Source organism: Schistocerca serialis, chromosome 2 (genome assembly GCF_023864345.2).
Source record: "Schistocerca serialis cubense isolate TAMUIC-IGC-003099 chromosome 2, iqSchSeri2.2, whole genome shotgun sequence".
In the NCBI taxonomy this organism is placed as follows: Eukaryota; Metazoa; Arthropoda; class Insecta; order Orthoptera; family Acrididae; genus Schistocerca; species Schistocerca serialis.
This window is the reverse complement of record NC_064639.1, coordinates 801,160,642-801,179,368: the sequence shown is the minus strand read 5'-3', so window position 1 is coordinate 801,179,368 and position 18,727 is coordinate 801,160,642. Positions and strand designations below refer to the sequence as shown.

The 18,727-nt window shown below is 37.4% G+C and overlaps 1 protein-coding gene across 1 annotated transcript in view; it reads right to left on the bottom strand.

Annotated features, from left to right (window-relative positions):
• The window catches only part of LOC126455715 (SUN domain-containing protein 2-like), a 183,356-nt gene extending 165,332 nt beyond the window's left edge, over nt 1–18,024 (bottom strand). Inside the window, exons 1-2 of the mRNA XM_050091485.1 lie at nt 17,886–18,024; nt 10,229–10,334 (exon numbers count right to left, since the gene is read on the bottom strand). The gene's annotated coding sequence lies outside the window, so the exon portion shown is untranslated. The remainder of the gene's footprint in view (nt 1–10,228; nt 10,335–17,885) is intronic.
• Between the last annotated feature and the right edge of the window lie 703 nt (nt 18,025–18,727).

Sequence of the window (18,727 nt, the reverse complement as noted above, 5' to 3'; positions counted from 1 at the left end):
CTGAGTGTTGTTTCAGATAGATACTCCACCCACACAATTTCATTTGGTTGTGACTTCAATCTACCTTCAATGTGTTGGTGAAAATACATGTTTAACATCAGTCATAAGCATAAAATGTCAGCCAAAATCACACTGAATGTCTTCCCAGAAAATTATTTTGAGCTAGTTCAGGGGGCCACACAAAGTGTAAATGGTTTTGAAAACATACTTGACCTCTTAGCAACAAATAACCCTGACCAAATAGGGAGCATCATGACAGTACAGGGATTAGTGACCTAAAGGTTGTAGCGAGGCTGAATACTGTAACTTCCAAAACCACCAAAAATAAATGCATTATACATCTATTTAAAAAAAGAAGATAAAAATTCACTTGACATCTTCCTTAGAGACAGTCTCTGCTCCTTCCAATCTGACTATATATGCACATACCAGGTGTGGTTTAAATTCACAGAAATAGTATCGATGGCAAATGGGAGATATATACCAAATAAATTAGAGATGGTACTGATCCCCCATGGTACACAAAACACATCATAGTGCTATTGCAGAAGCAACAAAATAAGAATGCCAAATTTAAAACAACGCAAAATCCTCAAGATTTGTGAAGTTGTGCAGAAGCTAGAAATTTAGCACAAACTTCAAAGCAAGATGATTTTAATAGTTACCACAATGAAACTCACTCACAAAATCTGGCCAAACACCCAAAGAGACTTTAGTCATATGTGAAGTACACCAGTGACAAGACACAATCAATGCCTTCACTGTATGGTAGCAATGGTGATATCACTGATGACAGTGCAACAAAAGCAGAATCATTAAACACGGTTTCCTGAAATTCCTTCACAAAAGAAGACTAAGTAAATATTGCAGAATTCGAATCAAGTACAACTGTCAACATGAGTAACTGAGAAATAGATATCTTCCATGTAGCTTTATACAACTGATCACTTGTAGAAAGATTCACACTCAAAGACTGGGAAGTTGTACAGGTCACACCAATATCCAAGAAAAGAAACAGGAGTAATCTGCTAAATCACAGACCCATATCACTAACATCAATTTCATATAGGTTTGTGGAATATATACTGTGCTGGAACATTATGAATCACCTTAAAGAAAACAGTTTATCAACAAATAGCGAATGCAGATTCAGAAAATATCATTCTTGTGAAACACAACTAGTTCTTTGTTCTCATGCAGCAATGAGTGCCATAAACAGGGGTAGTCAAATTTATTCCACATTTTTAGATTTCCAGAAGGCTTTTGACACATTACTCACAAGCAACTTGAATTAAACTGGGTTTCTATGAAGTATCATCTCAGCTGTGTGACTGGTTTCCTTGATTTACTGTAGAAAAGTCACAGTTGATAATAACTAACAGAAAGTGATAGAATAGAACAGAAGTAATATCTTGCATTCCTCAACAAAGTGCCATAGACCCTCTGTTGTCCCTGATCTGCTTAAACAGTTTAGGAGACAATCTTAGGATTGTTTGCAGATGATTTGGTCATTTACCATCACATAATGTTATCAGATGATAAAAAAAAACTGCAAAATGATTTAGACAGGATATCAGACTCTAAATAATGAAAAGTGTGAATTCATCCACATGAGCACTAAAAGTAATCCACTAAATTTTGATTATGTGATAAATCACAGAAATTTAAAGGCTGTAAATTAAATACTTTGGGATTTCTATTACGCATAACTTAAATGGAAGCTATCACACAGATCATGCTGCAGAGAAAGCAAACCGAAGACTGCAATTTATTGGCAGAATACTTAAAAATTGTAACACGTCTACTAAAGAGGCTGCTTACACTATGTTTGTCCACCCTCTTCTGGAGTACTGTTCTTCAGTTTGGGATCTGCATCAGATGTAACTGATGGATGACATCAAAAAAGTTCAAAGGACAGCTTATTGCAAAATAAAGGAGTGCCACAGACAGGATACACAAAATGGGGTGGCAGTCATTAAAACAAAGGAGTCTTTCACAGCAGCAGGACATTCTCATGAGTTTTTAGTCACCAACTTTCTCCTTAGACTGTGAAAATATTTTATTGGCGCCCACCTACATAGGGAGAAACAATCATCATAATAAAATAAGAGAAATCAGAGATCACATGAAAAAATTTAAATGTTTGTTTTTCCTGCACGCTGTTTGAGACTGTAAAAGTAGAGAAGTAGCTTAAAGGTGGTTTGATGAACCCTCTGTCAGGCACTTAATTGTGAATTGCAGATCATGTACATGTAGATGTTGACAATTTTAACACATTAACGTTCACTGGGACAGCACTTACAGTAACTACAAATAAACATAAATGGAGTAGAGCTATTTGCACATGAATGGTAATATGTGATTATCTATTTATGAATTAAGCAACCAATATTCTTCTTCTAAGTGTAGGTTGTAACATTGTTTAAAAGGGGTGAAAAATTGAATGAGTTTGCTTATTCAACAGCAAATGTGGGGATACGCACATCTGATTTGTAATTTATAATATTTCTAATTGAGCTTTGCACACTCTCACTCTATGTCTAGGACTTCTACATCTATTATGTATTTATGGTTTTGGTTCAAGCAATGTTTGGAAAATGATGAATCTGGGTTATTTAATCTCCAGCTTTTATGACATTCTCTGAGTCTAATACAGATTAATCTCCCAGTCTGTCCAATACAGCGGGCCTGATACTTTTGTTAGATGATCTTATAAACCCCAATTTCTGTGCCTCCCTGACCATTATCATTAGCTGGGTTCAAAATCGTTTCTTGATTACCACCTTCGGATCATTTGTGTACTAAAAATTGGCTTATAATAATAATAACTTTGTGTGTGTGTGTGTGTGTGTGTGTGTGTGTGTGTGTGTGTGTGTGTGGGCACACATGTGCATGTAGTAAGCAGATACTGTTGCAATGAATTAAACGACTTTATTGACGTAAATCAATACAAAATAGGATACACATGCTTCAGCAACACCAGTACACAGCAAGATAATAATGAAGAGGAGGGAGGGAGGGAGGGAGGGAGGGAGAGAGGGGGGGAGGACTGAAGACAATAGAAATATTCAAAGAGAAACTGAAACATTGTTCTTGGTATCCGTTTTGTATGTCCATATCAAACTCGTTCGACTATGTCACCACAAATGTTTCACCGAAAACCCACAGTTAAATCAATCAAAATGATAAAGTTATAAAGTTTAAAAATTATCATCACCTCAAACAGTAGTGGAAAAAGAAAGTTTATTTTAGTAATGCTGATGTTCTTTCCTTCACTTCCAGATTCTAATTTTCATAATAACATATAACTGTCCTCTGTAAGTTAGTCATTCTCTTTAATATGACTAACTTGGTGATCTGGCTCATTCTTTAATCATTTACCAGGTTTTAAAATATTACTCTGCTGCATACATTTGTTAATTAGGATGAAGTGTATTAACAAAACTAATACACAGATGGTCCAATGTATGTGCCAGTGAAACATCTCGTGCTTAAGTGGGCTGAAGCTCAAATATATATGAATATGAACAAAATTATGTGGGACACAAATGTAGATAACTTTAACAGAGATAGAGTAGCTAAGACAGCTCTATGTTTGGACATATTAACATCACAAATATATTTAGTTGTAAAGGTTTATCAAAATAAAAATTTTAAAATAATAATTCAAAAAATTATTCATAAAGGCATGATCTCCCATATTCTCATCGCACTGATTATGCAGAGTATGAAATTTAATACTTTAAGGTCTATAATAGTTTAATTTTAATCCACTTATTGTGTTGGAAATCCAAGCAAATCTATTTCTAACAAATAATACCTTTAATATGAGGAGAAACTTTTAGATCAATCTTTTAGTTTGACCTATGGTGCATAGTGTCCACTGCAGTGGATAGGTGTTAATTGCCAATTCTCTGACATTTTCAATCAGTCCTGAGGCTGCAAGTGCACACAATCCACTACACTCCCTATTGGTGTTGTGCCCTTCATGAACCTGCAGCCTCAAGACTGAAAATGGTAAAGAAGTGACCATAAAAACTGTCTATTGCAGTGAAAATGTTGTGCCACAGGGTTAAGAACAAATTATTGTAAAATAATAATTACTAACCCCCGTACCAACTGAGTGAGCATAAAGTACTAATTTATTGTAATTAATGTTAGAAATATTGGTATGATTGAATTTATAACTTTGTAGTAATCATGGGCTAACTGACCTCAGATTCTGCAACAATAAGCAGGTTGCATAAAAGTTGTCTCTGCAGAAAAATGTTTGTTAATAAAGCTGTTTGGATAAAAATTGTGTTTAAGAAACTTCCTTCCGTTGTTTCTAAATGAAAGTTATATGAAGTCAGAACATGAATAACTATTCAAGAAGCATATCGCTTGTTGTATTACCTAAAAGTGATAGTGCTAGTTTATTTGGCATACTTTCATTTCATCCTGTCCTGTGGATAATAGTCTAAGATAACTGTAATGTTCTGACAACCTTGTTCCCTTAGTTCAATAATCACAAGGATAATAAGATATACATAACAGAGTTTTCTTCAGTTAGCTTCAACTGACGTATAAATGTGCAATGTGTTAAGAAGGAAAATGTAATTGTAGATAGACTATTCCCAAGTTGAAGGGAGCAGTAATTAACAGTCAATACAGATAATTTGATTTTTTGTAGATATTACTGACTCTGTTCATTGTCAAACAAAATTCAGTATATGACTCCTCCACAGACCCTGGTGTTTTCAGGTTTACTAAAAAACAATAACTTGTTAATGGTGGATTATCATAGTATATTCTTGGACTCAACTTTGTCACTAATATGATTCTCTCCATTTACATAGTAAATGACACTGGTTAAAAACAATGACATTGAAATTGATCACAGCTTTTAAGACAGTTGTTTTACACTGAGATGACAAAATTCATGGGATAGCAATATAGACATACACAGCTGGCAGTAGTATCACATTCACAAGGTATAAAATGGCATTGCATTGGTGGAGCTGTCATTTGTACTCAGAAGATTCATGTGAAAAATTTTCCAATGTGGTTATGGCCGCATGACAGGAATTAACAGACTAAACAAGAAGTGGTGGTTGGAGCTAGACACAAGGGATATTACATTTCAGAAATCATTAGGGGATTCAATATTGTGGATCCACACTGTCAAGAGTGTGCTGAGAATATCAAATTCCAGGCAGTACCTCTCACCATGGACAATGCAGGGGCCAATGACCTTCGCTAAATGACAAAGAGCAGTGGCCTTTGTTTACAGTTGTCAGTGCTGACAGACAAGCAACAATGAGTGAAATAACCACAGAAATCAATGCGGGATGTAGACAAACTTACCCATTAGGACAGTATGGTAAAACCTAGTGTTAATGAGCTATGGCAGCAGACAACTGACACTAGGGCCTTTGCTAAGAGCACAACACTTCCTGCAGCACCTCTCCTGGACTCGTGACCATATTGGTTGGAACCTAGACAACTGTAAAACTGTGGCCTGGCCAGATGAGTCCTGATTTCAGGAGGTAAGAGGTGATGGTAGAGTTCGGGTGTGGCGCAGACCCGCAGACCCCCCAAGTTGTGAACAAGGCACTGTGCAGGCTGGTGGCTCCATAATAGTGTAGCCTGTGTTTATATGGATCAAACTGTTCACTGAGTGGAAATGGTTATGTTTGGCTACTTGGAGACCATTTGCAGCCATCCATGTACTTCATATTCCAAAACAATGATGGAATTATTACAGATGACAATGCGCCATGTCATCGGACCATAATTGTTTGCAATTGGTTTGAAGAACATTCTGAACAATTTGAGCAAATGATTTGGCCACCCATATTGCTCAATATGAATCCCATCAAACAGTTATGGGACATAATCAAGATGCTAGTTCATGCACAAAATCTTGCACCAGCGACATTTCCACAATTATGGATGGCTTTAGAGGCAGCATGGCTCAACATTTCTGCAGGGTACTTCCAATAATTCATTGAGGCCATGCCACATCGGGTTGCTGCACTAAGCCAGGCAAAAGGAGGTTGGGCAGAATATTAGGAGGTACATTATGATTTTTATCATTCCAATATATATTTCTTTGAATATCGATGCATTACAGATATTAACATTCTTGATAAAGATGTATTTGATGATAGTCAGTTGACAAGACAGATTCCACATCATACTGAACAATATTTAGCAAACAGCTATATACATTATCACCAAACCAGAAACACTAATTGCTTGTGCCTAGACAGAATGAATAAAACTAAAACCCAGACCACAATGTTTTACCAAGGTGTCAAGATATACAATAAATTGCCAAAAGAAACCAAAAACATAAAGTAACTCTATAAATTTAAAGCAATCCTTAAAGAATATTTATTAAAAAATAGTTTTTACCTGATTATAGAATTCACACAGCATAAAATTGGCATAAATAAATAATCAGGTTAATCAGTTATAAAGTGGACATTCTAGATTGTAATTTACACATAGAAGTATTAGAGGAATCTTGTGATCTATTTCTTTTGATTGAAGCATGTTCTTCTGCATTATGTAATTCAACGATAAATTGTGTGTGTAATATACATATATATATTATGAATTTATTATATATAGCTTGTATTTCATTATCTTATGTGACAAAATAATGTACATATGTATGTATAATGAAGACATCCATACAAAGAAATTTGTTTACAGATGAATAAATAAATAAATAAATAAAAATAAATAAATAATACAATAGCATCTAGAAGAAAGTAGTATTCAGAACACATGCGTATTTTATGAAGAAAAAGCAATTATACATTCTTAAGCATAATTTTTGGTAACAAAGTTCATATGTGGGTGATGTTAAATATATAATTATCTGCCAGTTACTGATGAAAGAAACAAACCCAATTCCAAATGATAATTAACATTTTCACAAATAACATGAAAATGCAAAAAAAAAAATGGACTTCCAAAATATAATAGGAAAGACATAAAATAATAAATAAAAATTCAAATAATAGTCTCCAAACAAAATAATACTCCCAAAAGTTCCCCTAATGAAAATAAGAGACGAAATTTTCAAAGAAACATCATCAAAATATGAATGGTACATTAAACAGATATGTATTGCCATCTACTGTTGAACAGGTGACACTGTGATCCACATTTGTTTTGATGTCAGCAATGTTAATAACGTATTTATCCAGAAAAAGCAAACAATAACAATGTTCTATTAACAGGCATGTACCTTATTCAGAGGTTTTGAAAGTATGAATACATTTATTAGCTTAATGTTATTTATAGCTACTAACAAAAATCAGTTTCAGATAAAACTGTGATTTAAGGCACGGCAATGTAGTTCATAGTAGGGTTCTGCACTGTGGTGTGAAAATCTTTTATGATTTGCTTGCAAACGTAAAGCATACAACTGTGAATTCCTACAGATTCAAAATCTACAACAGGTATTGTCAGTGGTCAACATTACATTAAATTGAACTTAACAGAAGTCTGCACTGAAGCCAACACTTGTTTTGCTGGTCAACACTGGGCATCTTGTGTGTGATGTACCATAAGATATGGTAATACATGATGGAATTTTAATATTATTTGAGGCAGGTTAGAAAGAGTATGAAATTCACACGGCCAGCTTTGTGAGATAGCTGTGATGTCACTGGAGAATAATATGATGAAGGAACATGAACCAAAAATAATATTTAAGTAACCATAACCTAACAAATAAAACTGTCCGATCTTACACTGTACAATGGGATAATTTCAGATGGTTATTGGATTCGCATTCAAAGTTCCATATTTCCCTCTATTGGGGTAATTTGGACACAAACTATCTTTTTAAAAAATACATACGCTTTATAATATTTTATATACATATGCTTTATAATATTTTTTACATGTTTACAAAATATTTTACACTTGTTTACAAAATATTTTACACATCTTCAGCAAACATTTGAGGCATTTAGAAAATATTTGATTAATGATGACAGTCTATTCACAGCATAAATCACAAATCTACAATATGTTCTCAGTGGATAAAAAGTTTCCCATACGGAAAAATGCAGAAATCAGGCTTCCACTTCTGTTATGACTCTGACACACTGGCAATTTAGACCATTCCTTCCAGTCACATGGGGATAATCAACAAGAACAAAAACCTTCTAGAATTGCTTTCTCTGATCTGACCCTTTCTTCACCAGTTGGTATTGCGTCATTGTTGTTGTGGTCTTCAGTCCTGAGACTGGTTTGATGCAGCTCTCCATGCTACTCTATCCTGTGCAAGCTTCTTCATCTCCCAGTACCTACTGCAACCTACATCCTTCTGAATCTGTTTAGTGTATTCATCTCTTGGTCTCCCCCTACGATTTTTATCCTCCACGCTGCCCTCCAATACTAAATTGGTGATCCCTTGATGCCTCAGAACATGTCCTACCAACCGATCCCTTCTTCTGGTCAAGTTGTGCCACAAACTTCTTTTCTCCCCAATCCTATTCAATACTTCCTCATTAGTTATGTGATCTACCCATCTAATCTTCAGCATTCTTCTGTAGCACCACATTTTGAAAGCTTCTATTCTCTTCTTGTCCAAACTATTTATTGTCCACGTTTCACTTCCATACATGGCTACGCTCCATACAAATACTTTCAGAAATGACTTCCTGACACTTAAATCTATACTCGATGTTAACAAATTTCTCTTCTTCAGAAACGCTTTCCTTGCCATTGCCAGTCTGCATTTTATATCCTCTCTACTTCGACCATCATCAGTTATTTTGCTCCCCAAATAGCAAAACTCCTTTACTACTTTAAGTGTCTCATTTCCTAATTTAATTCCCTCAGCATCACCCGACTTAATTTGACTACATTCCAATATCCTTGTTTTGCTTTTGTTGATGTTCATCTTATATCCTCCTTTCAAGACACTGCCCATTCCATTCAACTGCTCTTGCAAGTCCTTTGCTGTCTCTGACAGAATTACAGTGTCATCGGCGAACCTCAAAGTTTTTATTTCTTCTCCATGGATTTTAATACCTACTCCGAATTTTTCTTTTGTTTCCTTTACTGCTTGCTCAATATACAGATACAATACTTCCGTCATTACTCACAGGCAATTCAGACACGGATTCAGCATTATCTCTATTTTTTCATATTAATGCCCAAAATGAATTTTCCTGGAGCAATATCTAATTTTCATTTTTGTTGGGCATTGTCTTGCTCCATATCAAACATTCTGAAGCACTTCTCCAAAGCTTGAAGATATGGTAAGTCTTCCAGAGAATTGGTTTGAGAAATTTCTGCAGCAGGCAATTTTCTGAGGACTCTGGAAGAATGAATGCAACCGCTCTATTCTTTGCATGTTATATTAGAAGTGTTTTTGTCTTCATCCCCATTTACTGAAACATCCTTTCATTACATATCATATACATTAATGGAGGTAAATGGAAAACCCCAATGCGCAGCTTTTAACCCTCGAGTGGGTGTGCCTTTGTACAAAATGGGCCAATCACAAATAACATTGTCCTGTACAGTTCCATTGCTGTTTCACAGTTGTGAACAAATATCTACTCTTTCTTTATTGCTCTGGCTAACAGAGTGATAAGTTGTGTTGTCATGTGTCCAAGTGAGTAGTATTAACATGAAACAAACAGGAAGCTAGGTGATAAAAATTTACCATCCGTGGAAGAAAATTACTCAGATTCCAAGCTAGCAGCAGAATCCCACAATGAGGCAGTTATTTATTAGTTAATTAGTCATCAAATAAGTGGCTGGCACAGATTTGATGTAACTGTGTTGTTTAATGCTTCGAGTGGGTCATTACTGTGGGGTAAGACTTGTATAAAGCTGCAGAGTGATATTATGAAAATTTACTTTATTAGTGCTTAGTTAAAAAGTGATTCACCTCATATCATTTAAGTTTATTTTATCATTGTTTGATTAAAGTAAGATTAAACTGTGATTTTGCTCATACTTGTTTACCTTGGTAACATAAAGACAGCTATTCCTTACATTAAAATATGTCGCACCCAGCTCATGCTACGAAAAACAATGAGCCTGCTTGAGAATTAAGACAGCATAGACAAGTACGTTCTCTTCATTGGTGCTTAAGACAGAAGGCCTTCCAGTCATTTCACAGTTTGCATTATTAACTTTATTCTCTAATGTTTAACATGGTAAGTTAAATTTGTTTCATGCCTTTCTGTACAACTGTTTTCCTGACCTTGTAGCAGAGCCCCCAAGATTTTGAGAGTCATAACTGGAAGAGCACCAGGCCTCCTTTAATAAGTCCATGGCAGTGTCCAATATTCCCCAAGATATGTAGATAGCTGTAAATAGTTTACTAGACATTAGTGCAACTGGGGTGTGCAGACAAAATACATTCAAATTTTCATTCTTAATATCAAAATAAGAAAATAGTGCTTATCACTGTTTTCTCTTCTACCGCTGTGATGAAAATATTTGCAAAAGGTAACAAACAATAATTGTACGCTGGACTGAAGATTGCTAGTACTGCAATTTCAATGTCCTACTGCAACAATTTGTGTTCAAATCTGCTTGACAATACGTAACGTGTAAACAGCGAAATGTTGTGTAAAATAATAGCTTTCATCCAATGATACCAACAAAATGAAATATACCATCTCCATCCGGATTCACCCCTGTGTCCCATATTTTCTCATCTTATGGTACCAGTTCCTATGTATTTTTGGTTGTAGAATTAAAATGCACCATTATAAATGTGGCATCATGAAAGGTTTTTGAAATACTTCAAATTATATGTTACTTTTTTTACATCTGCAATGTCAAAGAATGTATATTGTGGGGAAGGAAATTATTAAGGTTAAACCATTAGTACTGTCAAGTAGTCATACTGCCTCTGCTTCATATTTGGTTGGGTCAGATGAAGAAATACGAAAAGCTCTTCATAAATAACATGAGGCTTTCAATGATTTGAAAGAAGCTTCTCCCAAAAATCATTGAGGCTAAGTTGAAAGAAAGTGTGTTCATCAGTCCACAAATCTGAAAATTTTTGTTTGATAAAACCTTTGATGCTACACTTGTGAATGTCAAGTTACATGTCTGGACTTCTTATAAAACAACTGTTTTTGTTTTAAGAAAGAAAGCGTGGCCTGAACAGCCTGTACTGTATTTATTGTCTGTGCTATTAGCTAATTTCAGCTGTTATTCCTTTTTAAGTAGTTATTACAAGCTTCAGGCTTCACATCACATTTGACTAAATAACCAATACTTGTGTAAAGGCACACATCACTTTAGTGTGTGATTAGTGCTTAAAAATGACTAACAGTCAAAATAAGCTAATAGCATGGGCAATAAATATATTACAGCCTGTTTCGACCATGTTTTCTTTTTTAAAATGTACTGAGTCTATGGATCCCCACAAGAACAAAATTCTAACAAATTATTTATGTGTTTTTGAGTAAGAGAAGAGAAGAGACTTAAGTTTCTATAGTGACTGAGCTTTTTGGCACAACTATAAAAAATGAGCTTGCAATGTTCCCCTTTAAATATACATGTGCTCAGTTTAAAATTTGATTTTTTTTTTTTTTTTAATTCCAAATGGTTGCCCCCATAATTTAAACTTTCTTCTTTGACTGCAGCAGTGCAGTTGTTGGACCTTGATATCACTGCAGTTACGTCTATACTGGAATATAATAAACTTCACCAAATTTTTAGATTTCTAAAAAGGAATTCAATGTACTTATTCTTTTAACAGAGGCTTACATTGTGTCCCAATCATAAGTACAGTTTGAAATTGTATATTCGACTAATTTGATTTTTGACAGTTCTCTGGACTCTTTTGTTTTGCCATGATGTCATTCAGCATTTGTCATGGTACATCCACTTTCTTGGTGGTGCACAGTGCTACACCCAACCAGTACACCAATTCACGGAGGTTACATAAACCTCACCACATAATCCTCCTATAAGACAAACAGTGTCACCGCAACTGGGTAACTTAAACAAATAAATATTTTGGAGGACTTATATTTAAACTCTAAGCCTTTCCATTACTATTTTGTATTGGCATCTTTCCTCTTTTCTTAAATATATTGTTGATTATTTACTCCAAACTGGAATCAGGAAAACGTTACTTCCCTTGGTGGGGAAGTAAGAAAGGAAAGATAAGATCTGGAATCTTAGAACAAGTCTTCATTTGAGTTAAAATAAGAGATGAGCTTGACTACTTATACTCAAAACCTCCCTTAAAAGATATGTATATACCCAACTGCATCCCTCAGAAGATTCAAAATACAAGTGGTACAAAACTGTTTCCTACAAAACCCACACTAATTATTGTTACAACACAGAAAAAAACCATAAAAACCCTTACCAGATATTATCATTTAATAAATGAAATATTGTAAAATCATACAAATACAATATTAGAATATCTACCAACAAATTTTAATTCACTTTCTCATAAAACGAAAATACAGACACCAAAATGACATTGTAATAAGAACAAACACACAAAATCAGGTGTTACCTTAATGCACAGGCTAACAATGAAGTGTTCCTTAATCACATAAACATTAGAGCAGTCAAGGGCAAGGTGTGCTGGCTTATTTATGGCATACATATGCACATGGCGCACCACTTGCAACACTGTCTGTGCCAATGTGAGGCAGCCTCATTAGGCCAGCCATGGGGGTGCACACTGCTTAATAATGTGCACTTTGTGTGTAAGGTTACAACACTCCTTCCCCTTCTACATCTAAATCTACATCTACATGCATACTCTGCAAATCACATTTAAGTGCCTGGTAAAGGGTTCATCGAACCACCTTCACAATTCTCTATTATTCCAATCTCGTATAGCGCGCGGAAAGAATGAACACCTATATCTTTCCGTACAAGCTCTGATTTCCCTTATTTTATCATGGTGATCATTCCTCCCTATGTAGGTCGGTGTCAACAAAATATTTTCGCTTTCGGAGGAGAAAGTTAGTGATTGGAATTTAGTGAGAAGATTCTGTCACAATGAAAAATGCCTTTCTTTTAATGATTTCCAGCCCAAATGCTGTATCATTTCTGTGACACTCTCTCCCACATTTCGTGATAATACAAAATGTGCTGCTTTTCTTTGAACTTTTTCAATGTACTCCATCAGTCCTACGTGGTAAGGATCCCCCACCATGCAGCAGTACTCTAAAAGAGGATGGACAAGTGTAGTGTAGGCAGTCTCCTTAGTAGGTCTGTTACAATTTCTAAGAGTCATGCCAATAAAACGCAGTCTTTGGTTAGCCTTCTCCACAACATTTTCTACGTGTTTCTTTCAATTTAATAGTAGTAGTAATACCTAGGTATTTATATATAAAAACAAAGATGAGGTGACTTACCGAACAAAAGCGCTGGCAGGTCGATAGACACACAAATAAACACAAACATACACACAAAATTCAAGCTTTCGCAACAAACTGTTGCCTCATCAGGAAAGAGGGAAGGAGAGGGGAAGACGAAAGGAAGTGGGTTTTAAGGGAGAGGGTAAGGAGTCATTCCAATCCCAGGAGCGGAAAGACTTACCTTAGGGAGAAAAAAGGACAGGTATACACTCGCACACACGCACATATCCATCCACACATACAGACACAAGCAGACATATTTTAAGACAAAGAGAAAGAAACTCTTTGTCTTTAAATATGTCTGCTTGTGTCTGTATGTGTGGATGGATATGTGCGTGTGCGAGTGTATACCTGTCCTTTTTTCCCCCTAAGGTAAGTCTTTCCGCTCCCGGGATTGGAATGACTCCTTACCCTCTCCCTTAAAACCCACTTCCTTTCGTCTTCCCCTCTCCTTCCCTCTTTCCTGATGAGGCAACAGTTTGTTGCGAAAGCTTGAATTTTGTGTGTATGTTTGTGTTTGTTTGTTTGTCTATCGACCTGCCAGCGCTTTTGTTCGGTAAGTCATTCCTACATCATGTAAATGATATACAGGAAGATAATAAAATGAAATGAAATGAAATGAAAATGAAATGAAAGTCACCTCATCTTTGTTTTTATATATAATTTTTCCCACGTGGAATGTTTCCTTCTATTATATTGATACCTAGGTATTTAGTTGAATTTATGGCTTTTAGATTAGACTGATTTATTATGTAACCAAAGTTTAACGAGTTCCTTTTAGTACTCATGTGGATGACCTCACACTTTTTGTTATTCATGGTCAACTGCCACTTTTCGCACCATTCAGATATTTTTTCTAAATTGTTTTCCAGTTTGTTTTGGTCTTCTGATGACTTTATTAGTCGATAAACGACAGCATCCTCTTGGGGGGAAATGTTCACTGTGGAGATATCCATGTCTTCATTGGAAGAGAATGGCTGCTGGAGCAAGCGTTGTGCCATCACAGGAGAATATGATCTGAAATGGCACAAATATGGACAGGTGCAGCACCCACTCCCCTGTGAAAGATCTTAAGGGAGCACTGGTGATGGAGGTGACACATCTGTGTCCATTTCAGGGCAGGCTTTTAACAACAGAGGCAACAGAGAAGACAAAGTAGGTGGCAGTGGCAGTGGCAACATTGGCGACAGGGCTGTGGAGATGGAGACAGTCCAGTGCCATGGGGATGCACACTGCTTAATAATGTGCACTTTGTGTGCAGGGTTACAACATTCTTTCCCCTTCTACCACCAAGGTGGCAGTGGCACCTAGAACAAAGACTGGGTGGTGGAGACAGTCACGGAGGCTGCAGGGTCTCCAGTATGCGGTCGGTCATATGTAGGTGAAGCTTGTTATAGTGTCTGAACATCAAGCCATCTGAGATGCGCATGACGCAGAGGCAGAAGACGTGGCAATGATGGACAACTGCCGGTATCCACTTAGGTTGCTGTCCAAACACACAGGCCTAGACAGCGGAGTCCAGACAGAACCACTGTGAAGCAGGTGCCAGGCAGTGGCTGGAGCAGATTAAACAGCCTATCAAAGGCTTCCTCAGGAGAAAACATATTTTTTTCATCTGAGTTTTGAAAGTGTGCACCAGCCACTCCACCTCACCATTGGACTGAGGGTAAAATGGAAGAGCCGTAACATGCCAAATGCCACTCTTTGTATAAAAATCTTCAAAATCCTGAGACACAAATTGAGGGCCATTGTCTGTCACAAGCATGTATGATACTCCTTCCACAGAAAAAATCTTTGCAAAGGCTGTTACGTTAGCTGCCATGGGTGTGGACGGGGAACAATCCACATAAGGAAACTACAACAAGTCAAAAGGAGTTAAGGAAGGGAACCACAAAATCAGGATGAAAGTGTTTCCAGGGTCACTGAGGATGGGACATGGGGAAAGAGAGGCTGCTTGGTGCTGCCTGATGGGTGGTGTACTGTGGGCAGGCCAACACATTACACACGATTTCATTGTCAATATCCAGCCAAAACATGTGGCAGCGGGCCAGTAATTTTATGCAATGGATCTGACCTCGGCCTGGAGCTTTATCCACCCAGCCGTGGTGGACAAACTGAACAACCTGACGAGAGACAATGGACAACAGGGGTGATGCAAGATCCGCATATGTTTGATGCTGCAACTATGTCTACCTGCACTTTTAATATGTTACCCATAACACATATTCCAATATTAAGTTAATTTGGGAGCTACCATCATTTGAGAAACACTGTCCACAACCATGTTAATGTCTGATGAATGAGAGTGAGAGTTGCGCATAGACGAAATATGTCCCCTTTTTTTTAAACAATGGTTGCACATTGCTCAACGCCTCGGGCATACAGCTCATTCATATTAAAGAATGCAATAAGGGCATGGCAGGAGAGGAGCACACGACCGCTCTTGTGATGCTGGCTGCAGCTGCCATTTAGCAATGTGCATTCCGTGCAACTGCACAGCTCCTGTAAGCTAATCAAAAGTGGCTGAGGAGGAGATGCAATGGTAGCTACTCCACACCAAGCTTCTATCTGATTTCCTGCCTTCCTAGATACTTCAAAAGACTGGACAATGTTCAAAAGCCTTGTTAAAGAGGTATTTTCACATTGTAATGTGTGTTTATGAACTTCTCTATCAGCTACCACACTTATTACAGCATCACACATTCAATCAGCATATGAGTCAAAGTGAGTTTCAGTAACAAACTGACAATGAAGGCTAAGCCCTCAAAGGTGATGATGTTGGAGAGGGTTTTAAGGGCGCACGATGGCAAGGTCTTCAGTGCCCGCTCAGTAACAGATCGAGATGGGTGTCAAGAAAAGACTCAGAACAATAAGATAAGACAGATCGTAAGACACAGGAAACTAGCTTGGAAAAATATGCGCCTACCCACACTGAAGCATGGGACAAAGCATGCCACCAGCAGTAAAACATGGACAACCCAGGAAGAAAGTGGTAGAGGGAGGTAAAACAATATAGCAGATGGTAGTGGCTGGCTGACCACAAGGAAAAATGGAGGAGCCAGTCACTTTGCAATACACTAAAACCTCCAGCCTAAAAGTTTAGGCCAGAGTCCAGACAGATAACAAAACTTTAAAACCCTAGTCACACACGTCTCATCATTAGCTATCTTGTGCTTCTGCCCTTGCATCATGGTATAAAATGTAGTCTGTTAAAATATGTCGGACAGGGATGTGCACACCACAAGCATCACAAATCGGGGGATCCTCTCACCGTAATAGAAAACTATGTGTGAGAGGACAGTGCCCAATCCGAAGACGCGTGAGGGTCACCTCTTCATGCCTGAGCACATGGCAGGAGGTACGTCACTGCCGAGTTGATGACTTCACCAACCGCAGTTTATTGGCTGTCACCGTCAGCCATTCTTTCTCCCACAACTCCATGCACTTCTTGTGGAGTGCAGAAATGATAGACTGCAAGGGAATAGGACACTGGACCACATCCTGCTCTCTGCAGGCCTCCTTGACAGCCCGACCGGCCTGTTCATTGCCCCACATTCCTGCATAACCAGGCACCCAGCAGAAGGACACTTCCTTACAACCTCAAAGGTCCACTGCCCAAGCTCTGTATGATTGTTGTGGCTATTTTTGACAACAGAAGAACTCAATGCAAGCAGCACAACACAATTACATTTGCAAGGATAATTAGAGAGCAACTGACACATTTCATCACAAGAGAAACTGGCAGGCTAGTGCAGAGGAGCTAACTGACACAAAAGATGATAAAAATGAGGAAAAATCCATTACAGAAACACACTGGGGTTGGTAACACCAAATTTTGCTGAAGGCATTTTTTGCATGCATCCCAATCATCTACAGTATCATCATTTGGAGGAAATAGTGGGGGTTGTGTCAATGGCAGTGAACCCTGGTGTGACAACGAAGCTGCCAAATTGTTTAGTGCCATGGAAAGAGCCTGCTGCTAGATGGTGAGAACTCACTGCTGGTCAAAAAGATATTGAAGAACTTCTTCCACTGATGTACTGACCATAGAGAACCAAGAAACAAAACACATGGAGTGGAATCCCATCCTCATCACCAAAAATATTGTGACGTTGCACAAACACAGTATTAGAATTCCCAACAACAAACTTTTAATTCACTTCCACGTAAAGGAAAATACAAACCCATGAATGACACTTTAATAAGAACAAACACATGAAAGCAGGTGTTACATTAATGCACAGTCTAACAGTAACCTGTTCCTTTGTCACAGAAACATGATCAGAGCAGTTAAGGTGCACTGGCTTATATATGACTGTGCTGATGTGAGGCAGCCTCTTTAGGCCAGCCCTGGAGGCATTTGCTGTGTAATTACGCACACCCCCTGAGTATGGTTACATCACAAAACCCATTATGACATACACTGAATGTACTCAAAGTAATTGTCCATAATGTGCGACTGGATGGGGACAATCATTATTATATCATAACATGTTACATAATGTTACTTACCATAAGGCAGAGATGCTCAGTCGCTTTTCAACCTGGATTTTCCATGTTTGATCATGTTATCTAATGATGAATTTTCATAGCATTTCTATCCATAGTACTGATAGTTCATTAATCAAAACAATTTTTGTTCCATCCCTTCTTCACCTCTAAATAAAAGCAACTAATATTATTCTGTATTAGCTTTGTGTCTTAGGATGACTGCAATCAAGCAAGTTGCAATTTAAACTTCTAGTAACTTTTTAGTTATGTATACTACAAGCTTTCCAGTGTAGGCCCTCCTTCCTTGGTACACCCACCCTATTCATTCCATGTTACAGCATCATGTTTCTCATGATGTCCCTCTCTTCTCTCCTTGTTATTCACATATTTTGAGGTAATCGTACTCCTAGTTCATTATGAACTCATACCTGATTGCATGTTTTCTTCCTTTCTGCCCTTTAAGTACTCCTCTATGCCCCACTAACACCAATAAAAACTTCTTCATATTTCATTGCTGTGAGACTATATTGTCATTGCACTATTTATTACATTTTTTATTAAATCATTCAAAACTGGTGCCAACTCTTGCTTCTATGTATGTTCATGATACTTTTTGGCTCTAACAAGGGGAGGCCGCCAATTGTGAAATTCGGATTCGATTCATACTGCGCATAATAAAAGCTCATAGCCGGAGGTGTAATGTGGCAAAGCACCAAGATGCACTTCTCAGCCGTTGTCGAGAAAATCGACACTTAAAAGAAACCGTTGAGGTGAAATACTCTCTACGATTAACATTTTTCTACAGTGTCGTGGCGCAGCGGTAAGCCCTCGCGTTCGTAATCCGAAGGTCGCCGGATCGAATC